Raw genomic sequence first — 19,314 nt, 5'->3', positions numbered from 1 at the left:
AAAGAAGGGCTGAAATCAGCACTAGACAAAAGCAAGGTAAAATTTGGGTGTTATTCCCGGCCAAACTCTGGGTAACATGTCAGGGGAATGAGCTGTATTTTAACATCCCAGTGGAGGCTGTTGAGTTCTTTCGAGCATACAAACTGGAGAAGGAGCTGCTGCAACCGCGATAAAGACATGGGGATGGAAAAGAAAAGGAATACCGGAACAAAGAGTGGAGAACAGACCGCAAACGAAGACAATGGGATCATAAACTGTGTACATGTGTTTTATGTCTTGCGCGGGACTGTGCTGTCTTGTCTCAGAACTTGTCTCCTCTCTCAATGCAATGGGGGGAACTCGAGTGAGGGAAATGAGGGTGAGGAAAGCAGACAGTAGGACGAGATAAGAGCCAGTAGGAGGAAGGTTAAACAGGGCCAGAACTGGGTGAAGGGCCACCGTACTAGCGAGGACGGCCAGCACGGGAGGGCAGGAAGGAAGGAGGGCCATGGCGCCCCTCTCAGGGGAGGGGGAGCGCCTGACACAAGGAGGGGAGGGGGCAGAAGGGGGGGAGAACATAGAGGGGGAGAGAGGGACGGGGCTGGAGGGGGGAGAGGAAACGGGGGGAGAGCGCAGAACAAGAGAGGCAAAGAGAAGGGTGAGATAGTGAAGCCAGTACAGCCATAGGCCTTGGCGGGCATCGAGGAGGGTGAGGAACCAAGAGGGCGCCGCAAACAGCCACTCGGGAGGACATCAGGGCGAAGAGAGACCCCGAAGTGCAGGGGCGCACCCACGTGGCGTACACACAGCTGTTGGCCACATTGGGTGCCCCCGGGCAAAGGGAAACCACTGAGCGCTGGGGCCCAACCACATGGTGAGAGCGGCGACCCTGGCCATTTTGGACGGCCCCCGAGCAAAGGGAAACCCCGAACTGCAGGGCTGCGTCCACCAGGTAAGTATGGGTGATCCCGCAGGACCGGGGGGGTCAGAAACCCCCCAACAGGATTGTTACCTGGAAAGTAAGGGGACTCAACGGCCCAGTGAAAACATCCAGAGTCTTTGCCCACCTATGAAACCTAAGAGCAGACATAATCTACCTAGAGACGCATCTGAGGGAGAAAGGCTGACTGCGGGTAAGGAAGGGCTGGGTGGTACAGACGTACCGTTCATGCTGCGGGACGAGGGCTAGGTGGGGTAGCAATATTAATTAGCAAAAGGACGAGGTTTATGGAAACCAATACAGTTACGGACCCAGGGGGAAGGTACGTAATGGTCAGCGGTGTCCTGGAAGGTGCACCGATTGTACTGGTAAATGTGTACGCTCCCAACTGGGACGACACAGAATTAATAAAGAAGACCATGCCGGAAATCCCCGACCTGGACTCACACTGACTGATTATGGGGGGACGGGTTTAACTACGTGCTGGACCCGCTGACTGACCGATCAAACCCCAGAACAGGGAAAAAGTCTGGCATGGCTTGGGAGCGAGGAGCCTTCATGGAACAGATGGGGGCAGCGGACCCATGGAGGTTCCTGCACCCGGGAGAAAAGGAGTTCTTATTCTTTTCGCAGGTGCACAAGGTATACACCCATATCGACTTCTTTGCAGTGGGGAAATCGGTGCTTCCAGGGATCATGAAACCGGCTATTCCGTGATCGTTATCTCCGACCACGCTCCACACTAAATGGATGTGAGGTTGGAGACAATCCCGGCCCAGCGCCCACGTGGAGGCTGGACATGGACCTCCTGGCCGACAAGGCCTTCTGCCAAAAAATATCGTGGGCCATAGGTGATTATGTTAGTAACAACCAAAATGGAGAGGTCTCACCCTCCACATTTTGGGAGGCACTGTAGGCCGTGATCAGAGGAGAGATCATAGCCTATAAGGCAAGCAGAGATAGGGAAGAGAGGCAGGCCAGGCAACAGCTAGTGGACTCCATTCTGGAAGTCGACAGAAAATACTCCGAGGCCTTTACCGTAGGGCTGCTGGCGGAGAGGAAATAGCTGCAAATGGACTTTAACCTGCTATTCACTAGGAAAGCAGCATACCAACTCCGCCAGAAACGGGGGACCTTCTACGAACACGGAGACAAGGCTGGCTGTCTGTTGGCTCACCAGCTGAGAAAGCATGCAGCCATGAGGGAAATAGCGCAGGTTAAGGATAGCAGGGGCAGACTGGTACAGACCAAAAGGAGGTCAATCAGCCATATGAGAGCTCCTACTGGGGACTTCCGAGCCCCCCCAACGGGGATGTCCGAATGAAAGAGTTCCTAGACAGACTGGAACTACCAGTGGTGGGGGAAGACAGACGACGGGAGCTGGAAGCACCAATAGACCTGGGAGAAATCATGGAGAGCATCAGTTCCATGCAGGCGGGGAAGGCACCGGGACCCGACGGGTTTCCAGCGGACTTCTACAAAACATTCGCACCAGTCCTGGCCCCACATCTAAGGGACATGTTCGAGGATGCACTGGCAAGGGGCACCCTGCCCCCCACGCTAGTGCAGCCCACAATCTCAATAATACCCAAAAAAGATAATGACCTGACGGAATGTGGATCATACAGACCCATTTCACTGCTGAACGTGGATGCGAAAATACTCACAAAGGTCCTGGCCAAAAGGCTGGAGGGCTGCGTACCAGAGGTGGTCGCAGAGGACCAAACGGGCCTTGTCAAGGGTAGGTAGCTCACTGCGAACATCAGGCAGCTGCTGAATGTAATATGACCCCCCCCCCCCCCCCCCGCAAGAGAACACCAGAGGCGATCGTCTCCCTGGACGCAGAAAAGGTCTTCGACAGAGTCGAATGGAGCTACCTCCTCAAGGTACTGGAACGGTTTGGGCTAGGAGTGGGATTCACCGCCTGGGTGAGGCTCCTGTACAACGCTCCCAAAGAGAGTGTCCGAACTAACACCAGATCTGAATACTTCCAGCTACAGAGAGGAACAAGACAGGGTAACTGTCCCCTGTCCCCACTCTTGTTCGCGCTAGCGATCGAACCCCTGGCGATAGCCCTGCGGGACACGAAAAGCTGGAATGGAATCCAGAGAGGAGACAGAGAGCACAGAGTCTCACTCTATGCAGATGACCTGCTCCTCTATGTCTCAAAGCCACAGGAGGGACTGAAGGCAATAAAACAAATACTGAAAGAGTTTGGAACCTTCTCGGGCTACAAACTTAATCTGGGCAAAAACAAGACATTCCCAGTGAACCCAAAAGGGGGAGGGACAGAGCTGGAGGGGCTCCCATTTAAAACAGCCCAGAACAGATTCCGTTTCCTGGGGATCCAAATAGCCAAAGACTGGACACAGATCCACAAGTGGAACCTGACCAGTCTGGTGGAGGAAGTCAGAAAAGACCTTCAATGGTGGGTCTCACTCCCACTCTCCCTGCTAGGGAGAGTGCAGACGATCAAGATGAACGTACTGCCAAGGTTCCTCTTCCTGTTTAGATCCATCCCGATCTTCATCCCCAAGGCCTTTTTCCAAAACATAGACAGGCTAATCATGGCGTTTGTGTGGTGGGGGGGGGGGGGGGGGGGGGGGGGGGGGGGGGAAGAACCCGAGAATTCCCAAACAGACACTGCAAAGAGGGAAAGTCAAAGGGAGCTTGGCCTTACCGAGCCTACAATATTACCACTGGGCCGCAACGGCAGAAAGAGTGAGGGGATGGGTACAAGAACCCGACACAGGTTGGGTACAAATGGAGGAGGCATCATGTAAAGGAACGACCCTCCGTGCCCTGTCCACAGCAGCACCTCCAGCCTCCTCAACAAGATACACAATTAGCCCAGTGGTGGCAGCCATGCTGAGAACGTGGACCCAGCTGAGACAGCACTTCGGGATAACCAAAATGTCCCCCTTGGCCTCCATATGCGGCAATCACAGATTCCCCCAGCCGTGCTGGATACCACCTTCAAAAGGTGGAGGCGGGACGGGGGCACACTGACGGTCGGGGACTTCTAAGTAGGGCACAGACTGGCGACTCTGGACAGATTGACGAGGAAGTGGAAACTCGCAAAAGGACAGGAATTGACACAGCTCCAAATAAAACACTTCCTCCGCAAAGAGACAGTATGGTACCCCAGGGCCCCAGAAAACACACTGCTAGAGTACCTGATAGGCACAAGCAGCGAGAATGGAACGCTATGTGGGAAGATATACAGACAGCTACTGGACAGAGCCCGAACACCACTGGACAGGACCAGACAGAAATGGGAGGATGAACTGGGGACAGAGGTAGGATGGAGTCTCTGGAGCGAAGCACTAAGCAGGGGAAACTCCACCACCTCCTGCACAAGGCTAAGCCTAATGCAGCTCAAAGTGGTGCACAGAGCGCACCTGACCAGAGCCCGATTGAGCAAGTCCTTCCCGGAGGTGGAGGACAAATGTGAGCGGTGCCAGAGAGGCCTGGCCAACCACACCCACATGTTTTGGGCTTGGCCCAAGCTTGCTGGGTTCTGAGCAGCCTTCTCCGAGGCAATGTCCAAGGTTGTGGGGGTGAGGGTGAAGCCATGCCCAATAGTGGCAATCTTCGGGGTATCGGAGCAGCCAGAGCTACACATGGGGAAGGGGGCCAACGCCCTTGCTTTCGCTTCCCTAATCGCATGCCGGAGAATCCTGCTCGGCTGGCGATCGGCAGCACCGCCCACAGCTGCAGAGTTGCTCGCTGACCTCACGGAATTTCTCCACCTGAAGAAGATTAAGTACGCCACCCGAGGGTCAGAGGAAGGCTTCCTGGACACTTGGGGGCAGTTTGGGGGGGGGGGGGGGGGGGGGGGGGGGGCGGAAGGAAGGTAGGGAAACCACAAGAGAAGAGGAAGGGTGTTGAAGCCAATGGAGGGGGGGGGCTTGGAGGAAGGGGGGTGCGGGGAATTATAGACCAATCCAGAGGGCAACGAAATTTATAGAGTTAGTTAAATGAAGGACAAAATAAACCTCTCTGTAAAAAAGTAAATTAGTGCGGGCAAGATAAACGTAATGTATATACACAACAACTGTTTATAAATATGAGAAAAGCCAATAAAAAGATTTTCCAAAAAAAATGAATAACACGTGACTAGAAAACAAATTGAATAATTTTCTAACCAGGAATTTTCAATTTTCCTGATAATTAAATACATTTTAATAGTCACATGATTCGGACAGAAAGAAAATCCTCATTATGTCAGAATGCTATGGTTTTCCATTTCCATTTTCCCCTCACTTTCACAAGCTGTTTATATTTCACATATACAAGGGAGAAAGTGAAATTCTACTTAAATTATGCAGTAGTCGTTGTTATGCAATAGTAATTTTTCATTTAATAAAGCCCTGGAAATTACCAGTTGTTCTCTGGATAAACTTAATCATTTCTAAATATTAGAGGGCAGAATAAGGTTTCTTAATTCCATCCATCCAATATGAACAGAAATTACTCGTTGAAATTGATTTTGTGTTAAAATGCTTTGGAATCTTTCTTTCTTTTCCATTTATCAAAGGCCCTCGTCCAGACATGAAAATCACATTGCTTACATTTGCCTCGTCTCAAAGATCTTTGTCTAACCTGCTCCATGTCTTTAAAATCTCATTATTTTTTTTGCATGTCTCCAAGATCTTCCTACTCTCCGAACAAAACATTTTTTATAATCCTCCTGTCCTCTGCCTTCTAGTTCTGGATTCTGCCACCTGCAGAAATCAACACCTATTTTCCCAGAATTCTATGCACTTTATTTGTGTTAATTTCCATCCACTCTCTTCTCCATTATCATCCTCTAAACAAGCGGAATTGTGTACCTTTCTATGGCAACTTTGGTGGTTGGAGACATTTAATTGGGTGGGAAGATGGTGGGTGGGGACCCTGTCACCTACTCAGTTCCATCCAAGCATGTCTCGAAACAAAGACACATGGACAGCCTTCCTTCCCCACTTCCAATTGAGACCCTTAAGTGGACAATTAATGCCAATTTAAAAGCCTCATTCCTCTGCTACTACTATTAATATGGTTTGTGCAGACCCCAGCAAAGTTTCTTGATCAAATGCACTCAGTTCTTGATCAAGGGATCCAACAATCGGAAGAGGCGGGAGGGGTGGGATGTTGAAAGCCCCCCTGCCCTTGCTGCTGAAACCCCTCCCTCTCCCATAGACTCTCTCTTGCCATTGCTCACCTGTACCTGGGTCCCTCTTTGATCCTAGGCCTCAGGTGGGTGTCATCCTTGCAGCAACCACTGCCTGTCCAGTGGCATGGTTGAGTATAAAGAGCTGTTGACGTCTGAATGTCTATTGCCTCTCAGCAAGTGGAATCTCCCCCTGGGATCAAGGGCTTGAATGACACATGATGCAGTGACCCTTCCTGTCAGGAAGTGATGTGGGCCTCTCGCCAGCTCTCTATATCCGCTGTCACCTCCACAAGATCCTGTCCAACATCTCTGAATTGTACCTGCTCTTGAATCTTCAAACCTCTAAGGTCTGTTTCATAGTTTAGGATTTTAGCTTCACCCTTTTCAAGTTTTCTCAATTCCATCCACCTTTTCAAAATCTCCTGTATCTAAGAACTTATTCTGTTTTTCATTAGATCTGATTGAGGGTGGGGGGGGTGTTGGCGACACCAGTTCAAATATGGGTGGAGTATTTTAATTAGCTGCTCACGACTGAGTAACACAAATGTTACTGTCTTGGTAACATTGAATGTTAGAAAGATCTGTACCCAATGGGTATTCAGAAGGGAAATGCCGCAAAGCATTTAAAGATGACAAATGAGGACATCATCTCAGGATTAGGACTACTAATGTGCTAGTTAATTATTAGATCTGATTTGAAGCAAAAAAAAACACGGTGGCTGCTAGGTTCTTTAAACTACTGTGCATGGATCTGAATGCTGCAGCTACTTCCCCTCTCTCTATATAAAGGCAATCTCCCAGGTGCAGGCAGCTATACTCCTGGCAGCCTGCCAAAAACAGTTATGGAACTGACCCTGGAAACTTCATCTGTCAGCTGGGTCGAAGTCTTACCCCACTATAATTCTGCTGGTGACTGCAGAGGATTTGAAACTCTGTTTTCATGTCTACAGCTAATCCTCCACCCACTCCTCGTCTGAATTCTTTCTTTCTCTATGCTGCATCTCTAAAATCCCATTGTGGGAACAAAATTACCCTACTTCAAATTTAGCTATCCACTTCAGCTTCCCTAAAATGTCTTCACCCACCCAATGTGTTCTTGCTATCTTGCATGCCCACCCTTATTTGCCAAAAGCTTTCCACGAGCATGTCCCTATAAACCACGTCCCTATTCCTTTATAAAAAGAGAGAATAATGTAAGAACCCAACAGGTCCAGCAGCAACTGTGGAGAGTGAAACAGAATGAATGCTTTGAGTCTGTGTGACTCTTCTTCAGAGCTAAAGAGAGGGAGAAATGTGATGGATTTTTATTCTGCTTAAGGGAGGGAATGAAGCAGGTGAAGTAGGTCAGGGATAGGTGGTAGATCAAGTGATTTTTGACAAAAATATTTGGGCACAAGACAAAGTGAGTGTTAATTGTAGTGTTAGACTAATGAATGTACTATTAGTGGCATAAAGGTAAGATAGGAGAATGTGTTAATAGCAGAACAAGGATCAGTGCTCTGCGAAAGCAAAACATAACAAGTGTCAGTTTTCCCCCATTTCTCCTTCGTTTTAGCTCCGAAGGAGAGTCATATGGACTTGAAACATTAGCTCTCTTTCGCTCTCTACAGATGCTGCCGGACCTGCTGAGTTTTTCCAGCGTTTTCTGCTTTTAATTCAGATTTCCAGCATTTGCAGTATTTTCCTTTCATTTTCATTTAACTCTGCTGCCAGTAACAGCAGGTCGGTCCTCACACCCTCTGCACAGCTGAAAGCTGTGAGGAATGCCTATTGCTGAGTATCTTTGGCATGTACCAACCAAAAAATAAAGGAAAATACTGTAATGATTAAGATGACTGAATATCAATAATTTATGTCTTGGGGTATCCTTAACGTACAATAATTTCCCTGAGTCAGTATGTGCATAGAGATGGCACCATCAGAAATCTTAAACTTAAAATTGAATATAAAATCAACAAATTACGGGCAGCACGGTGGCGTAATGGTAGCACTGCTGCTTCACAGTGCCGAGGACCCAGATTCAATCCCAGCCCCAGGTCACTGTTTGTGTGGTGTTTGTACATTCTCCCCGTGTCTGCGTGGGTCTCACCCCCATGACCCAAAAGATATGCAGGTTGGTGGATTGGCCATGCTAAACTGCCCCTTAATTGGGTCCTCTAAATTTATTTTTAAAATGTTTTGAAAAACAAATTAACGTTACATGCAAACTTTATATTAGCTCACAGGAGATGGAAACATAATGTGAATAATGTGTAGCCACCAATCTGCTTATTAGTGCATATATTGCTTTATCTATCAATCTATTTGCCTTTCTTCTTGCCTCTATCTGGAACCGTCTACCTGCTTATCTGTCCAGTTTTCCCTATCTATCTACAAATCAAAACGAGAAATTGGTTTGCTAAAGATCGACACCTTTAGATTTTGTTTTCTGTTAACAGAGGACAATGAATAACATTTTATTTAATGAGATCAATAAGCAATACGGGATGGTGAATTACCTATTAATGTGGAGATGGTTGTTCATCTTAGTAAGTCAGATCTTTAAAATGAAAATTACTAAATCCAAATTTATAATTTGTAAATTTAAACCTAGAACTTGTTACCTATACGTCATTATTTATTAGTTTTCATTTGTATGAATGCTCTTATAGCCTTCATGGCAGGAGTTTATGGCAAATTGCACAACGTATGAACTACATTACCCCCATCCCCTTGATATATTAGCTATGAGCTATGCTTGATAGCTGTAGGAATTAAATACCAAGTCAGACGGTTTGAATGAAAGTTTCTCGTTGTAATAGTCACCCAATCATAATTGGAAAATTACAGTCCATGCGAATGTTATTTGATTCTTGGCTGAAGTTAATTGAAAATGATTTTTTTTCTCAGTTTAATATGGGCTCTGCACTCCATCATCTTACAGAAATCTGCAATTATCGCAGCTCCGATGTCCGGCGGCATTCCTGGATGACCAAAGCAGAATCACCATATAGCACATCAAGAATTTTCAACCGAGCTATCTGTATTATGTATGATTCGCTGATGAATAAAGTGGATCATATTTTAGAAATACGATTGACGTGCCAGCACTGACCAAGAACGAAAGTCTCGATTTTGGAAAAGAAAAGTATATTTATATAGAAGCCCAAAGTGAAAGGAGGGCGGTGACAATTTCTTTTGGAATGTATTCCCTTGATGCATTACTTAGGTTCAGTATCGTTAAGTGTCTGCTCTGCTAAATGACCATGAGTTAATTATGTTACATAGAAATAATTAATGGGATGGCTCCCTCATTTTCCAATATCCGTGAGCGGAGATACATTCGCAGTTTCCCCATCCCAAGGACACAACCTCACTCCCTCCCTGTCTTTTCCCGCAGAGGGTATCAGTTACAATTCTAGCTGACATCAGCCTCCCACAGCACGGAAAGCCGTGTCCCAGCCATCTTTCCTGGCACTGGGGAAGTCGACTTTTGCTCAGCAAAGTGCACACTAGCCCCAACCTGCACCCCGTCCAGGGACTGAAAACTGAAGACACCGCCACCGCCATACACCGCAGCTCTCTCTGAAAACTCAAAACCAAATCGCCCAGATGCACACACTGGCTGGATCCACAATGCATATAAACGATATGAAGAGAGGGGGTGTTTAGAAAGGGCTTTCATTTTACGCGGGCAAGTAGAAGCAATGGAAAGCAACCAATTTCCAATACCCCCCTCCTTGGCTTTTCACAGTAATTACATTGCAGTGTTAATGTAAGCCTACTTGTGACAATAAAGATGATGCTTTTTATTATTAGAACACCTCCGATCATTGACACAACAGAAATGCACTTTCCGGGCTGCAGATTTTCCTCGCTAATAACAACAGCAATTGCGGGAATGTTCTGCGCTCGATTCTAAAATAGAGATTTTGCACCATTCTGCCATGTCTTGGACAGGAGTGCTCCGATGGGAAGATTTCTCCGTCTTCTTTAGCACGCGGTTTGCGAAATGTGTAAAAAGACATGGGGGGGGGGGGGGGGGGGGGGGGGTCCAACCTGTAAGTGGCCGGCTTTAAATATGTATAATCTTGCAGCAGGGAGTGTGTATATGTGTGTGTGTGTGTGTGGGGGGGGGGGGGGGGGGGGGGGGGGGGGTCCCTCCTGCAATGTCTGGGTTGATGGGGGGGGGGGGGTCCCTCCTGCAATGTCTGGGTTGATGTAACCACATGGATCAGCAGATGGGAGGAAGATTCCCCTCCGGGTTGTTGTTGGGGGGGGGGGGGGGTCACACCAGGCTGAATAGCCGCTGATGGTAAGTGGGAGCAGAGCAAAGAAAATCCCCATTATTGACTCGCTGCATCATTCTGGCCGAGATCCCACTCGGTAAGAGACATTAGTACTGTAGTAGCTTTACACACACACACACATACAGCGGGAATCCCATTGAATTGAGCTCCACATACACGTGTGTAGGTGCATGTTGCAATCTGCACACCCATTGACAGCTTGAGCTGTGGACACTGACCCAGGGGCAGCACGCACATACACACAGAGTAACACAGTCAGAATGATAACAGCCAAATCACCGTCCACAACAATCATTTCCACCCCATTCTTCTTGCTGTTGGTTGGCGAAGGGCGGAGCGGGACTGACAGTGAGGCGCCCACCTTCCCGGCTGACAGGAGCTGCAGCCTCCCCGGTCACACCGGCGGGAACCTCGCGCAGGGCCCTCGGCTGGCAGCGGCTGGCGCATGCGCGCGGCTCCTTCTCACATCAGACTGGTGGAGAGGCGAAGTCAAATAAAATGTCGCTTTTCTCTCCCAAAACAAAAAGAAAAAAGATCTCCTTCTGGGGTTTCGAAGAAAGCATGCGTGTGGTGCCGCTGTTCCCTGGTGCCGTTTGTTTCACATCTTAATAAAGCCCTTTGCCTGGTGTGTGAAGAAATCAGAGATCCCAGTTTGGGGAATAGCGAGTCGTAACCGGCTCTCAGCAGCCGGGAATAAAGTGGAGAGGGAACCCTGACTGCCATAGGGAGCGAGGGAAACTGCCCCAACTACACTGTCCAGCCCCACACCCTGCAGACTACAATCCCCCCAATTCTCCCCCCCTCCCCCCCGCACATCTGTGCTACTCGCCCTCTCCCAAGTTCTGGGAAATGCTCATTCGGTCGCTTCTAAGGATGCTGAGATGTCAGAGCAGATATATATATATGTGTATGTTAGGGCTACATGGAAACCTGAAACTGCAATCGTGCATCTCAGCAACATCCCCATCAAAACAATCCATCAAACCCCAAGCACCAGCCTACATTCAGAAATGAAGAGTCTTGTTTTTTATTGAGCGATTTGGCCTTATTTAAAACAGCTGTCCAAAGGGTGGTTATTAAATATGGGCAGAACCGAATTCATTCTGATGTTTTAAAATACTGCACGACAACCTAGCAACGGCCAACATCTATGGCACGGATTTGTGTGGCTATCTGGACCGAGGTCCCACTCCAATGTCACGTTCGTTTCTTATATCAGCCCTCTCAATAACTGAGAGGCACTGATCCATCGCAGCCTCCCCTGCCATTTTCTACAAATAGCTCCGCACCATAACACAAAACAGGGCAGGCGGCAGGGCGCTCTGCCCTTTACTGCAGGCTTGTTAATGTGATGACATATTTTCAATACGTTGTCGAATCGAAACTGAAAAATCACACCACCACCACAACAACGACAGCAAACAACCCCTGGAATTAAAACTGTAACTGAATATATAGCCAAGTGGTCCACGCGAACCGAGAAAAGGTGGACAGATGCAACCATAAAATGGACGGTGCGGGACTCAGCGGCGCCTGTTCCTGGGTATTGCTGTGGCAAATAGCAACGTATAGAAGAATGATAGAATATTTCCTTAGGCAAAAAAAAATGACCTGATACATAAATAACTCACGTCACTTCCTTGAGTTCGCCCGATCGAATCGGGGCTCCCTGGTTACAGAGATAATGCAAAGTGCCCAGCCCGGAGCCCAAACAGCCTGTTCACTAAGCTGCTGTCTATTGTGTCAGCCTGGATATGCTGATCATTTCAATATATATATATATATCAAAAAAAAGGAGGGGGGGGGGGCCTTGAAGGAATAATACACAATCATTAGCAGCGCAAAGATCAGACCTTGACACATACAGCCCCAAATAAAGGAACCAATCAATTGTCAAATCAAATAGTGTCAATTACAATTATAAACTCGTGTAACATCATTGACAGATTTATATTATTTGAGCAATACTTTGAATGTCAACAACAATGGAAGTTCAAAACGAAAAATGAGGTGAGAATAGCCATAAGATGATTAAGATGTCTAATTTATACTAACCTTTGGTATGATTTATATTCCTGGGCGAAAGCGCTCAGCACATGAGCTTTCTTTAAGTTTACGGATTTTCCCCTGCGTACACTCGCTGTTGTCAATGAAGACGGTGCACCTCGCCCGAAAGGTCTCTCTTTCTCTCGCCCCCTCCCCCTCGTTGATTATATATATATAGAGAGCGCGGAGATCGCACAAGCGATAAGTCAGATCAACCGGCAATAATGTATCGTCGGAGGAATCGGGCGAGAGAGGTGGTTAGCACCTGGGAGTTAGCCATAGCTAGAGAAAGGGGGTGTGGTGTGGCTGCTCGTTCCACCTCCCCTTTTCTTCAGCAGCAGCAGCAGGATCGGCCGCACATTAAAATCAAATCTTCAGTACATACCCAAGGAGCCTTTCCGTATCTGCCCAGTGAACACATTACTAGTTCGAGCTCAGGATATGTGTCAATATTGCAACAGCTGGGCGATCAGTCAATAATAATGTATCAACATATTTCTAAACACACACTTTCTTGTAAAATCACATCACCACGAACCCGTGTGGAAAAAGGAAACATGCACCAGGCAGGTGGCCATAGAAGGTGCATTTCCCAGACGTTAGCAACTTGGGGCAGGCTGGGTTGAGGCGCCCATCAGCCGAATGGCCAGCGCCTCCAAAAGTAGAATGGCTATTTGTTTGGACTTGAAATCTCACATCCAGGAATCAGGGGACGAGGCGCTATCATGCGGTTGCCAGGCAGCGCCTTTTGATCCTTGCTCGTTATTAGTGCCGAGTGGAACATGTCGTGTTTTTTACGGCAGGGCAGAAAAATAGCTTTCTCACTCACAACACAAGGCGTCTTCAGCAAAACACCTCAACCATTCAAATCATCAAACCATTCATTGCAAACTCTTCGGATTTAAAAAAAAAATGGTCAGTACATAGAATTTTACAGCACAGAAGGAGGCTAGTCGGCCCATCGTGTCTGCACCAGCTCCTGAAAGAGCTCCCTAGCTGGTCCCATTTCCCAGCATTGTCTGGGGAATATGCGCTGTACTTACATTTCCTGCACCCAATACTGAAATGTACACACATGTGCGATAAAGTCCCCCAGGTTCACATTCTCTTCTCCTTTTTCCTCGTTTATTATCCCCAGCTACATCTCTTATGCAAATGTGGTGTAAATCAACATTTACCAAATCACAATGATCGAGTTTATACCGTTGCAGCCCTTCCTCTTCATCTGCCAAGCTAATGAGCAATGTTTATCCGTCTCTAATTGCTAACTTTTACTGGAGAATTAAGATTAACTTTAACATACAGTTTTTTAACTCCTTCTGCCTGTTTTGTGTTTTTCTCCTTTCCTTTAGAATTTATCATTGCACCTCGTCGTGTTTGGTGCTGTGGACTTTAGACGGTAAAAGCGCCAAGATTGTGAAATGGCGCTTAACACAAAAGCAAAACACTGCCCATGCTGGAAATTTGAAAGGAAACCCAAAATGCTGGAAATGCACAGAGAATGGGGCAGCATCTCTGGAGAGAGGGAGAAACAGGGTTAGGTTTCAACTCCACGACGACCTTTCATCGGGTGTTCTGAATGACCTAAACTAATCCAAATGATCTAATCTAAACAGGTTCCTCCAAGATAGGTGGTTTCCAAAAGCACACCTCACAATTTACCGGAGTAAATTTGACCCGTGAACTTGATTAACCAAAGGATAATTGTGGGGTGTTACTGGGCATGTTTATATGACAATTCTTGGGCGCGATTTAAGGGAAACATTTTTAAGTGTCATTTTGTGCACATTGGCGAGATTGCAGCTTGTATTTAACGGCACTTAGTGCCAAAAATGAGGCCCCATGAGCATATCATCATTACTGGCTGTCTCGCCGTCTGACTCACCAGATCCATGCCTCAGCTTCTCACCGCTAACAAGGGAGAACCGTTTTTAAACGCACTCTCACCACTCATTCCCAGTCAAGTCACAAGCATGGCAGCATACAGACCTGCTTCTCGCTTTGGGGATGTTGACCTGGGCAGCCTTCTGGATACCATTGATGCAAGATGGGGCATCTTGCTCCCCTGAGGGGGTTGGAGGACCAGTAGAAGGGTCATCAAGACTGCCTGGGAGGCAGTCGCAGCATGGCCAAGAGGGCCAGCATCCAATGTCTGAAGAAGACCAATGACCTCCCCCGAACTGCAAAGATAAATTATCACCTTGCTCCTGGTATAAGTTCCACCTGCCACCCCACAAATTCCCACCCCCCCCCCCCCCCCCCCCACATCATGCTTGTTCCTCAGAACCCCTGGCATCCGCCCAGCACAACCCCTTCATGGCCAGGTGCATTGCCCTCACATGCCACCTGCTATAGACACTCTCCCCTCCATCCATCAAGCATGCGATTCACAAAGCCCTCTCTTTGTCCCCGCAGGAGAAGACAGTCCATAATAAGCAGGAAAGGGTTAAAACAAGGGGGTTGGGGGCAGAGTACCGGAGCTCCGAGCCCGCCCACACCCAAGAGGGCAGCACGGTAGCATTGTGGATAGCACAATCGCTTCACAGCTCCAGGGTCCCAGGTTCGATTCCGGCTTGGGTCGCTGTCTGTGCGGAGTCTGCACATCCTCCCCGTGTGTGCGTGGGTTTCCTCCGGGTGCTCCGGTTTCCTCCCACAGTCCAAAAGATGTGCAGGTTAGGTGGATTGGCCATGATAAATTGCCCTTAGTGTTGGGTGGGGTTACTGGGTTATGGGGATAGGGTGGAGGTGTTAACCTTGGGTAGGGTGCTCTTTCCAGGAGCCGGTGCAGACTCGATGGGCCGAATGGCCTCCTTCTGTACTGTAAATTCTATGAAAAAAGAGGAATAAGCCCCGGAAATCGCGGGATTGACTGAGGAGAGAGCAGTCACCAACAGTGAGGTTGGCCTGCACTGCAGAGGTGAGGATCCACTGTCCCGTCACCCAGATGACCTGTCTCAAGTGAGTTGATCATGTCAGGCAAAATGATCCCTCTCCCTCACTGACCGCATGTCCATTCTCTTGCAGGATCTCCATCTGATGAGGCCAAGTCATCCGGAGTCATCCCCTGCCACCCAAGAGAACACCTCGGAGAAGAGCTCCGAGGAGACCACCATCAAGGTGTCACAGCTGTCATTCCCACCTTCCATCAACTCAGAGACACAGACCTCAGTGGGTGGCATTAGTGGACAGGCTTCTGTGGTACAATCTGGTGAGTACCACACAGTTGCTGACGCACATCAGGTGGAGGCAGAACATCTAAGGGAGTCTGATTCAGACTGACATGGGTAAGACGGCCGGGGCTTCCGGCTCCAGGTCCTCCAGAGGACGTTCGCCAAGGGCATCAAAGGCCACACGGCACGGAAAGTAGCAGGCTGCCTCCACCTCAGATGTGCAAACTGGGGATAAATCTAAATTTGCAGCAGACCACGTAAGACCAAGAAGATTGAGGATCACTGAGCAGGGACTGCGGGGGTGGGGGGGGGGGGGGGGGGGCATTATCTGTAGCTAGGGGGGGAATGAAAATGTCCAATGTTTACTATTAAAATAAGTTACACCGTATACATGTGAAGCCTTTGGTGCATTAATCTTCCTAGCAGACCTGCCTGCACCCGCACCTCCTGTTGCCCTCCGCTTCTCCCAACCCTTGCCCCCAAACGACCCCGTGCAGACCCCGTTCAGAAAATGGGTGTGAGCACGCTATCAGCAGAAAGACAAGAGTCAGACTTTGGCAATAACTGAGAAGCACCAGAGCTTACCTCACAGTGAGTGATCATCACTTTCTTACCTTGTATATTGATCGGCTGACAGTGCTGTCACAGGCCCCTCACCCTGGGTGAGGTTATACAGACCTTGGGAGGATGGAACAGGGTAGTCGAGGTGGGAAGATTGGGGAATGGGGTGGAGGAAGGAGGGGATTTAGGGAGAAGGAGGAGAATGGGGTGAAGGACGAGACTGGGGAAGGAGGGGAATGGGGAAGGAGGGGAATTGGGGGAAGGAAGGGAATGGAGGAATGAGGGGAATGGGGGCATGGGAGGGGGTGAGCTGACTGACAAAGCCTCGTCCAAATGAGAAGCAAGTGGTCCTCCGGGCATGCCGGGCATTTTCTGCCACCTGTCCTCCATCCTCCAGCTCCTCCTGGGGCTCCACCCCCCCCCCCCCCCCCCCCCCCCCCCCCCCCCGGGCTCTTCCATCATCCCCTCCTGGTTCGGCTCCTCCTCCTCAGACAAGGCTGCATGTCCTTCCTCCTCCAGCATGTTGCCCCGCTGCTGTGCCAGGTTATGAAGGGAAGGGCAGACCACCACAAAGTAAGCGACACTCTGGTGGGTGTACTACAGTGCACCGCCAGAGCGGTCCAAGCATTGCAACCGCATTTAGAGAAGTCCGATGCACCACTCAATGACAGCACGTGTGGCAACACGGGCCTTGTTATATTGGGTCTCTATCTCAGTCCCTGCACTGGTGTCATCAGCCAGGACCTCAGTGGGTACCCCTTATCCCCAAAGAGCCAACTCGTCATTGTGGGGTGGTCCTTGAAGATGCCGGAGATCTCCTTGTGTCCCAGGATGTAGCTGTCATGCGTGCACCCTGGGAAACATGCATACATGTGCTTAATGAGGAGGTGATGGGCGCACACAAGTTAAACACTCATGGCGTGGAACCCCTTCCTGTTAATGAAGGGGACTCTCTGATGCCCCAGTGTGCGCAAGCCAACATATGTATCATCAATTCCACCCTAGACCTGGGGATCCCAACAATGGCAGAGAATCCTGTAGCCCGGGTGACTGGTGGGCTTGGTCCAACTCAAAGTTGATATAGTCTGCTGCCCAGGCAAAAAGGGCATCCATGGATCCATTTATGGGCTATAGCTTGGAAATGCCACACAGGTCCCTGCTCGAGATCTGGAAAGAACCGGTTACATAAAAGTTCAGGACTGTGATGACCTTCATGGCCACTGGGAGCTGGAGACCTCCTCATCCACGCGGCACAGGCGACAGAATCTCCTGCGGCACATTCTGTCCATCACCTCCTCGAAAGATCCCAACGACGCCTGAACATCCTTGGGCTGTCACTGGAATCCCGCTCTGGGTTCCTCCTTGGCCCATGGCCGACCGGGTCTTCAGGGTGTGCAGTGGCCCACTACACATGGGATGCCACCTCTAGCCTGCATTGGCGCTGCTGCCACCTTCTCCGGTGTCTGGCCGGCTGGTCTGCCACAAGCACAGTGAGGGCATCCTCTGATATGCCCGCCATATTCGGCCGACATCTGGAACTCGCAATCGGGAAAGGGCTAGTTAGATAGTAAACTTACTCGCTCCTGGTACAAATCTCAATTATGGCTTTTCCCGCTATTTAACTGATTGCACGAGATTTGCATCAGGCGCTACATGGTGATTAAGTTGTGCCTGTAGTTTCACTGGCAAGCATCGACAGTAAGGGTGCAACCGAAACCCTGATCCGTGAAAACAAGAGTTAGGTACCGAAGATTTACTGGCACTTGAATTAGACAATATGGTGATTATAACTCCAAGATGTGTCAACCCAAAGAGGGAGAAAAAAAAGACCTTGGAAATCCTAGACACTTTTTGATTCCACCAAGTTAATTAAAATGGTTAGAAAATGTGGGCACTGTGCTAGGAAAACATTTAAATTTTAGTTTTTGAGAGAAAAGCTCGGTGTTTTTCTGCAGCAAGTTCCTCTGGGTGGAAGGATTAGAGCTTCATGTAGGCAGTTTAACAAGTTATGGCTGCAGCAACAGAATGCAACAATGTGCAACAACCGAACTAACACATAAATCATTCTGAACCATCTTTGATGGCAAATTATTTTATTTTCAATCAGCTTATGGCAATAGGGTTGAACAGCTAGCTTGTGAATAGATAGATTTGACTCCTGGTGGTCATGGCAGTAAAAAAAAAGATAGTTTTAGGCACCAATGAGCAAGATACAGATTTACCAGCACCCTTTGTTTAAACTTGTTATTGGGGTGTGACTGACACAGGCAATGGTATAATTTTCATTGCTTTTCCAAGTTTATCTGGAAAAGAGGTGAAGGGATCTCTCCTTGAATTGCTGCAGCTCTTTTATTGATTATAAATCCACACTATTGTTTGGTGGAATTTTAAGGATTTTGATTCCTACAAGATGAATAAATTATAATATTGATATGAGAGGATGCTATGTGACATGGAGGGGAACCTGCAAGTGCTATTGTCCCTCTTGATTGTAAGTTCATTGATTGGGTGATGCTGAAGAAGTAAACTTGCAAAGTTGCTGTTGTTCAGTTTGCAGCCGTATCTGGAACTCCAGTATGCTTATTTTGGAGGGAGTGGACCGTGAGTCCATTAACCAGATTATCAATCAAATGGATTGCACTGTACTGGATGGTGTTAAGCTTTTTAAGCCTTCTTGCATTGTGATGAGTATAGGAATTTCAGATGCATTGTATTATAGGTATTTGATGCAATAAGGGTTAGTGTGTGTGTGACTGCTGCAGTCATGTTTTCAAAGAATCTTGGTTTGAAAGGTTGGGAACCAGGGGTGCAATTAGACTATCGTAAGAAGCTTAGGCTAATGAAATTTTGTTTTGATTAAGGTGTTTCCCTATCGAGTTTAATAGATTTCAGCTTGGTAAGGTGATATTATTGCTGGGTGGAGCTAAGGCACAGGCATTTTGAGAAAGCAGTTCAGTTCTGATCTGAAGAACCTGTGTCCAGAGGTTGAACAGTTTTCTCTCTCTGAGCTCAGTTAAAAGAGGCTAACAGTCTTTGAAACAGTGCACACCTGTCTGAGAATAAAGGAGAGCTGAAACAAGCTGAGAAACAGCTCTGAAGACATGCAGCCAGAGTTTCTGCATGGGTTTGACAGGAGTCAGATCTTTTCTTTCAAGCAGTGTCAAGAGATCT

The 19,314-nt window shown here is 48.3% G+C and overlaps 1 protein-coding gene across 5 annotated transcripts in view; it reads right to left on the bottom strand.

The window, feature by feature from the left end:
- rgs20 (regulator of G protein signaling 20) overlaps positions 1 to 19,314 on the bottom strand; it is a 287,058-nt gene that overhangs the window by 132,464 nt on the left and 135,280 nt on the right. The window contains exon 1 of one of the 5 annotated variants that reach the window (XM_038809360.1): positions 12,422 to 13,066. The exons of 3 other annotated variants lie outside the window; for them this stretch is intronic. The gene's annotated coding sequence lies outside the window, so the exon portion shown is untranslated. Of the gene's footprint in view, positions 1 to 11,997; positions 12,126 to 12,421; positions 13,067 to 19,314 lie in introns of those variants that run through there. One more of the 5 variants, XM_038809361.1, reaches the window with a different exon arrangement.

This window comes from Scyliorhinus canicula, chromosome 10, assembly GCF_902713615.1.
Source record: "Scyliorhinus canicula chromosome 10, sScyCan1.1, whole genome shotgun sequence".
NCBI lineage: Eukaryota > Metazoa > Chordata > Chondrichthyes > Carcharhiniformes > Scyliorhinidae > Scyliorhinus > Scyliorhinus canicula.
The sequence above is the reverse complement of the archived record's forward strand: the minus strand, read 5'-3'. Positions and strand labels throughout refer to the sequence as shown.